The sequence below is a fragment of the Anomalospiza imberbis genome, chromosome 3 (genome assembly GCF_031753505.1).
Source record: "Anomalospiza imberbis isolate Cuckoo-Finch-1a 21T00152 chromosome 3, ASM3175350v1, whole genome shotgun sequence".
Classification (NCBI taxonomy): domain Eukaryota; kingdom Metazoa; phylum Chordata; class Aves; order Passeriformes; family Viduidae; genus Anomalospiza; species Anomalospiza imberbis.
Window position 1 is genome coordinate 65588815 of NC_089683.1, and position 7486 is coordinate 65596300.

Here is a 7486-nt window from a genome sequence, read left to right on the forward strand (position 1 = left end):
ATTGATAGCTTTGGACTTCGTTGGTTTTGGTTCTCCTTCTACGAGCGAGGGAAGATGAGAAGATACATTCCAGGAAACACTTGGACGGAAATAATAAAGTGTCGGTGCCTTATCGGCACAACCTCTGCACTGCCTCTCATGCCCGACGAGCCCGCCGGCAGCACGGCCCTGCCCGCTCGGAGGGGGACAAGCCCGCACTGCCCGCAGCCCCCGGCCCAGCGCCGCCCGCCCTGCTCTCCCCCAGGGGCGGGCCCGTGCCAGCGCCGCGCACCTCCCCCGCCTCCCCCTTCCGCTACGGGCCCGGCGCCCGGCGGCGGGAAGGCGGCGGCAGCAGGCCCGCTCGGTCCGGCTCGGCCCGGCTCGGTCTCGGCCCGTGGCAGCGCTCCCCGCCGGGCCTTGCCCGCCCGCCTCCCGCCGCCGGGAGAGGCCGCCCGCGCGCGCCGCCCGGTGCGCTCGGCGCCCGCCGCGCTGGGAATGAAGGCGGGAGGGAGCGGCGGCGGGGGGGTGGTGAGGGGACACTCCCGAGGGTCGCGGCCGGCCCGGGGGGCGCTTGGGAGCGCGGCCGTGAATGTAGGAGCGGCTGCGAGCGGTCCCGGTATCTGCACCAGGATGGCCGAGTGGTTAAGGCGTTGGACTTAAGATCCAATGGACGCATGTCCGCGTGGGTTCGAACCCCACTCCTGGTAACTGCCGTTTTTTTATCGGGAGCCCCGTCCCGACGCGGGGCATGGCGCGGGGTTCTGGAGAGGCGCGGCCGCAGGGAGCCGGGGGCCGCCGGGACGCGGCGGGAGGCGCACGAGGGGCGGGGAGCGGCTCCCGGAGTGCGGCAGCTCGCGCGGGTGTCCCGGCGCTGGGCGGCCGGCGGGGGCACTGCGAGCCGGGGGAAGCGCTGCGGGCCCGCGGGAGCATCCTGCAGCCACCCTTACTTCAGCTTTGAAGTCTGTAATTAAATTATGAAATTAAATACAATTTAAAAAAAAATCTGTATATATATTTACACCGATATAGTACATGTATATAAATGTCTATATATATAGGTATGTGTAATATATGCATATATACGTGTGTATATACATAGACACAAACACATATACACGCATTTCATTTATACATGTGTGTATATATATATATATATATATATATATATACGCATATATATATATATATACAGATATACACACATACATACATATATATATATACATACACATACTCGGCCACAGCCTCGGTGGTGGAGTCTCCAGCAGGGGCAACAGGCACCTCCAGCATTGTCGCCCCCAAATTGCGACTTTGTTGTTTGTCATTTAGGTTATTTTTTGTGGAGGTTTGTTTTCCTTTTTTTTCCAGTTCCAAGCCCTTCGAAGGATGCACGTCAGCCTGTCAGAGTGCTTTTTACAACGTGAAAGTCAGTGTAGTTCCACATGCGCTGGAGTGTGGAGTGTCTGCAGGTGTCCCGCCTGCTGAGGTGTCCCTGGCCAACCTGGGAGGGTGGTGGGAAGGCGATCCCCACTTCTGGGGCAATGGTCCCTCGTGCTGGCTGTACCCTAAACTGTGCCAGGGCTCAAGCTAGAAGTTGAGCAGAAGGAGCACACAGGATTTTCAGACTGACCTAGTGCTTTTGTTTCATTTGGCCGGACACCTGGAGCAGTTGTTGTACGTGTTGAGGTGTTTAATTTGCTGGGGCATGGTTCTGTTGTTTGGGTTTTGTGGGTTTTTTGATAGAGTAGTATCAATATGTTTAATATATTTGAAGGTATGGGAAGTATAAATCGAGCACTGACCAACACGTTTTTAAATAGTAGTGTTTGTCAGAGCATGCTGGTCAAATTCTAACACATGTAAATGTAGTTGTTCCCAGCCACCCGGTTCCAAATAATTTGATCTGAAAAATTATTCTAAACTTTGGGTCCAGATATATCATGTGATGATACAGACTTATTGAAGGATAAACACTCAAGAAGGGGATAACAAATCATGGTGGGTCTTCAATGTAATATGAAATAGAAGGTGAAATATAGCAGGGTATTTTATTATATGCCCACATAAAATGATCTGGCATCACACGTGTGAGCATGGTAAAAACACAGAAATATGACAGTTCAAGAGTTACTGAGGGAAGCCTGGTGTGGGGGGAATTTCTAGGAAATGCAAGTACTTATGTTGTCTTTTTTGAGTGTTACCACAATAAAATTATAAATGCAAAACATACCACAGCTTCTGGAACTGTTCATTAAGAAGTGGTACTGCCAGGTTCAGATGTTTTTTGAACTAAACACTCATTTCTATTCTTCATTAAGGTACCAATTAGTGAAAATGTGTGCATGTTTGAAGGCACATTTCACCTGTAATGTTGTCATGGTAAAATGCCCTTGGAAACCCACATCTTTGCATACAAATTGTGTAATCCTGCTTATATGCTTACTTACAAGCATTTTTGAACATGTAATGAGTACCCTTGTAGATTTTGTGGATGTAGTGATGATTTTGATGAAAACTTGGCTCCAGTTGTGTTAATTACAAGGATGAATTAGTAGTGGCTATTCTGCACTATGAGAAAGCAAAAATAAAAGTAAAAATAATCACAATTTTTTCAAGGAGAGTAATTGCTGAACAGGAAAAAAAAGGCAGTTTTAATGATAAAGCAGTAGAGAAAACATGAATTTCTTGGTTAGAAATGTCCAGGTACAGCCTGTTTCAGGTACAGCCTTTCTCTTTCCTGAAAAGATTTGTTTTGCAGAGAACTTCCATCAGTCCTTTGGTGAACCTGTGTTCCCTGCTTCTTAAGACAGCTTGTTAGAGCATGTGCTGATCTGGAATGGAACAGAAGATTTTTTTAACTGTTCTGGCTCTCAAGAAATACCCACAGAATCTACTTGCATCAAGTATATCCTAATCCCTTCCCACACTTTTCCATAAAGGAAAGTATAAGCTTCTGGGGTTATTGGTTTCTATTTTAGGTGAAGTGACAGGGTGATGTATTGTATTTCAGCCCTGGAGCTGAGCATTATTTTAAGATTTTTATTTTATTGAGCAGGTTCCTTTCTTTGCTTCCTTGTTAAACCCTCATGAATTTTTGGTGGTTGCCCTTGCAATTTGACATTCTTACATTCACTTTTTATATTCTGGGCTTTAGTTTAAACTATATTGCTTTCTGTTGGACTTCCTTCTGTGGATGAGTTGTTTTTCTAAAGGTGTCATCATCTGAAGGAACCTCGCCTTGTTTATTGAAGAAAGTGGAAAAAGCATAATGACTAGTGCTAGAAACTGGAATAAAAAAGGAGATTCATATGCAGACAGTTGAATGCTCCCCTGATGAACCAGGGGTGTTTTTCATGCCTCTGCATATTTTCTGTCTGATGAGAAGCCAGTCATTTAAAATAGATTTTTCAAAAGCAATCATTCATTTTCATGTTCCCTATTTTGAGGTCTCTGTCTTGAGAACCTCAATCTGATTTGCAGGAATGCAGAGCTTTTGCAAAAACAGGGGAAATCAATGTATCACCTATATTTTAAGCAGTCTCTGAAAAAAAAAATTATATGACTCTGAGTAGTCAAATTTATTGGAGATACTTGATATGAATCTTTCCATACCTCAATTTCCCATTGTATAAAGTGGAAGTAACAAAAAGACACAGTTTGCAAAATGGGCTGCTGTGAAGTAAATTCATTCTTGTTTGCAAATAATTCAGATGGACACTTAGGTAATCTGGTCATGTTAGACAAGCCCATGAGTGGACTATGAGTGAATCCAAAAATAACATTAAAGAAACAAGCTACAGAACTAGTTTGAGCTGTGAAGACTTTACAAAGTATTGAACAACTACTTAGCCAGCAAGCACTCCATGTGTACTGAACAAGGTGGGAGTCTTATAGGAAAACAGCAAGCCATAGCATAACCCAAAATTCTGTCTCAGTTCAAAACAGAAGGGGCTCAAATCAATAAGAAGGCAACCTGTTGGTAACATAATTAGGTGATATTTTAAAATACTTTAATATTTTTTAAAAACTTTCAGCAACTTTTTTTTTGGTTTTGCATTTTAGCATGTGATGGAAGCATGTAATTTTTTACTTGAGTTAAAACATTCTTCTCTCAATGACCACTATATCATGTTGAAATAAAAGGTGTAAAAAGGGCTGTGAAGTTTTTGATCTATTGCACGATCTTATATGTAGGATGATCAATAAACCCTCTTATTCATTTTGCAGAATTCATTTAAAGTCTGTAAAGCAGTACTAGTCTCTTATGTTAGCAGGAGTAACTGCATGCAAAGTACTTGTTAATTTTTGAACTGTTCTCATTTTGTAACCTTTGTGGTAAATAAGAGGGGTAGACTCTATTTTCTTGATTCCCATCATTCTTAGGACGCTTGTTCAAAAATTGCCATTATTTAATGCAGATGGTTGTGTCTCTGTTTATACACGTGTTTATACAGGTTCATTTTTAATAGCTGCTGAGCTCTTCATCTGCAGACTGCCTCTGATCTTACCTGCAGGTTCTTAGAATCATTTCTGTTGGACTTGATAGCCACAGCACCTAAGTGTCATTAGCAATGTTAGCTAATCCTGCCTCCTTCTCCAGGACATTACAACACATGCTCCCAAACAGATCCTTGCAACATTTTATTGCTTAACTATTTTTCTCTCTTTCGATGAGGAAAATGAAGAGATTTTATGCTTGGTTAGTTCATTCCAAGCTGCAAGCTCTGGGGAATTGTGCTGTAGTAGAACATTGATGGAAGGGAACGAGGGTCTACGTATCACTTACTGGAGTGTAAAGCCCTTTAATTTATTTATAGTGCAGGTGGAGGAAGGTTCGCTCTTAAGACTGACAGATGACACCTGCAAGTCTTACCATGGTCACTTAGAGCATCATCACCCCCAGCATGAGGATGGCTTAACAGCCATCAAAAGAGACTAGCTGCCCACTGCTCAAGTTGGTGTCTGGCATTTTAGCACAAAGCCTCTACACTGGCAGAGCAAAGGGCAGTAGCTTTGCCCTGGGTAAAGGGGTGTGAGCACATATTCCTGTTTGCCAGATTCTCTCATCAGTAGGAATACATGCATGTGATAACACTTCACACAAGAACAGCATTATTTACCAAAGTATATTGCTGAAAGTGTCAAGAAACTGGCCTGTGCACTAGAACACCTTCAGTCTGGGAACATTTTCCCTTGTGCTGGCTTTGCTGTGGTGGCAGCAACCTCTATAAGAAAGAGCAGACAAGTCATGATTTACACTCCAGCAGCAAGGTTTGGCAGAACGCCTACTTAATGAGGGACCCGGAGTGCCCCAAAATAAAGGCAGCATAATGCAGAATGTTGAAGCTACAGTTTCTGGGATCTTAGAGCACTGGGCTTAAAGCATGGTAGCATTCATTGTCTGGTATATTCTTGGCTGTGTTAAATTTACCTAAGTGAATAGATTCTCTCTTGCTGCCAGGGTAGTGCTTTTGTCTGAAGACCATAGAAAATGTGCACACACTTCTGCAGATGGTCCTCTTAAATGTGCAATAACAAAAAATGCCTTCCTTCCCCTAAATATTTTAAGTGAAGAATGCACTTTCCAGATTCCTTCATTTTCCTGGATTGCTTCTTCTCTTTCACCATCTGCTGAACTGTGACCTTCTTTCTGGCTTGGAAGTGCTGCAAGATCTTTCCTTCAGACCTCATCTGCCTCATTTCTAACTGCTTGCTGAAGTGGTTCAAGCAATTCTTGGCAAGAGATCATTCACTGACCATGTGACTTGATGGATTTGTGACACCCGTCTCTTGCTATTTCATCATGTGTTGCAAACTTTTTCATGTGAGAGTGGAATCCCTGTTGGGAAGTGTGGACTGCATTAATGAGTACTGTTTTGCAACTAATCCAAGTTTGATGATTGATGAGCATATGTATTTTAGTTTCACTTGTCTTTACATATCTGTAATTATTTTCTGTCACACTCCCACCTTTTGCTATTTGTGTGCATACCAAGAAACAGATCCGGCTGGTCTAGCAGTTAGCTGCTGCTAAAAGAGGCACAGATACTGCCTTTTCTCTGCCCTGGCTGTACTGCACATTCCTACTGCTTCTCTCTTGAGTCCCTCACTCTTTGATTGTCAAGTAATATGTAACAAAAAGCCCAATTAATTTCATGTTACTTCGATCTAAAATTAATCTCTGATATTATCTCATAAGAAATTCTATGTGAAGAAATGAGGAATCGCAGACAAATTTTTACATGTGTTGAGCTACCTGACATAGGCAATATAGATCCACTCTTTTTATTCATCACAGAATGGCAAAGGCCGGAAGGCGCCTCTGTGGGTTATTTAGTCCACCTCCTAGCTAAGAGGAAGGTCTGCTTGAGTCAGGTTTTGAATATCTTTGAGGATAAAAAACACCACAGCCTCTCTGAACTACCCATGCCAGTGTTTGAACACTCTCACAGTAAGAAATTTTTTTTTCTTAGTGTCTTAAAAATAAGAGATCTCTGCAGGTTAGACTACTGTAGGTTAATCTGAGTTTTCCTTCAAAATGGTCTGGTAGCTGTAGTGCAAACCAATGCCATCCATCTATTGAGTTGAGGGGAGGTAATGCAAGTGATAGCACTCACCTTCATCCAGTACTGTGGCTAATGACTCCTCATCCTAGATACAGAGGCTTTCTCTGAATAAGGACTTGGAAAGCATCAATACAATTTAGAAATCAGATTTAAGTAAGGTTTTCCAAATCCTTTTGTTGCTAGATCCAGAATAGAGATAATTTATGTATTTAGTTACTGTGACTTCTATCTTTTATCATAATATGTTGGATGTTTTTATTTGTTTGTTTTCAGTATTCTTTGATGCGAGAATAACTAATTTTTTTTTGCTAAATGTAGTTTTAATGTTTATGTAGCAAGCTTTATAGCCATGGTTTCCCCATGGTTTTTGATCTGTATTTTGATGGCACTGTGATAGTGCAGGCTGTATCTGGGCCACTTAACAAATCCTATAGTGTTCCGTGACTGAAAGCAGACTGAGACATGCCCAACCTGTTGTGCTGCATTCATTTGGGTGGCCTGCCCCAGAAGTTATTCGACACATCAGTAAAGAAGGAATACTGAAAGCAAATGGATCCAGTGTTTGTGATGTCTCTGCATGCTCAATTTCTCTGAACAAAATATATTTCTACAAAAATAATTACCACAGAGAATAATAATTGTATGGTATGAATGCATACCTTCCTTCCTTCTCTTTGAGAGAAGGAAGTAGTTAATCCCTTCCAATAGGCAATACAGAGAGACATCATGGATGAGATAAGGTTTCTGCTCTGTATGAAGTTGTTTTTAGGGAGGGAGGTCAGCCATCAACACAAGAAGAAGGACGTGTATGACAGAGGAGGTAGTGTGACTGTGTCCAGCTGAAATATTGACAAACTTGAGCATGTTATGAAGTACATGAGTAAATGAAATAAGAATGGGGTGGGATTGGAAACTGTCATTAAAATGCTGTAAAACCAGAA

The 7486-nt window shown here is 42.7% G+C and overlaps 1 long non-coding RNA gene and 1 other non-coding gene across 2 annotated transcripts; both read left to right on the top strand.

Annotated features, from left to right (window-relative positions):
- Positions 1–205: 205 nt before the first annotated feature.
- On the top strand, positions 206–7486 carry LOC137470973 (uncharacterized). The gene is made up of 2 exons (XR_010997330.1): positions 206–683; positions 1325–7486. It is a non-coding gene; the product is annotated as an uncharacterized lncRNA (long non-coding RNA).
- TRNAL-UAA (transfer RNA leucine (anticodon UAA)) lies at positions 604–686 on the top strand. Its single transcript has one exon. It is a non-coding gene; the product is annotated as a tRNA-Leu (tRNA).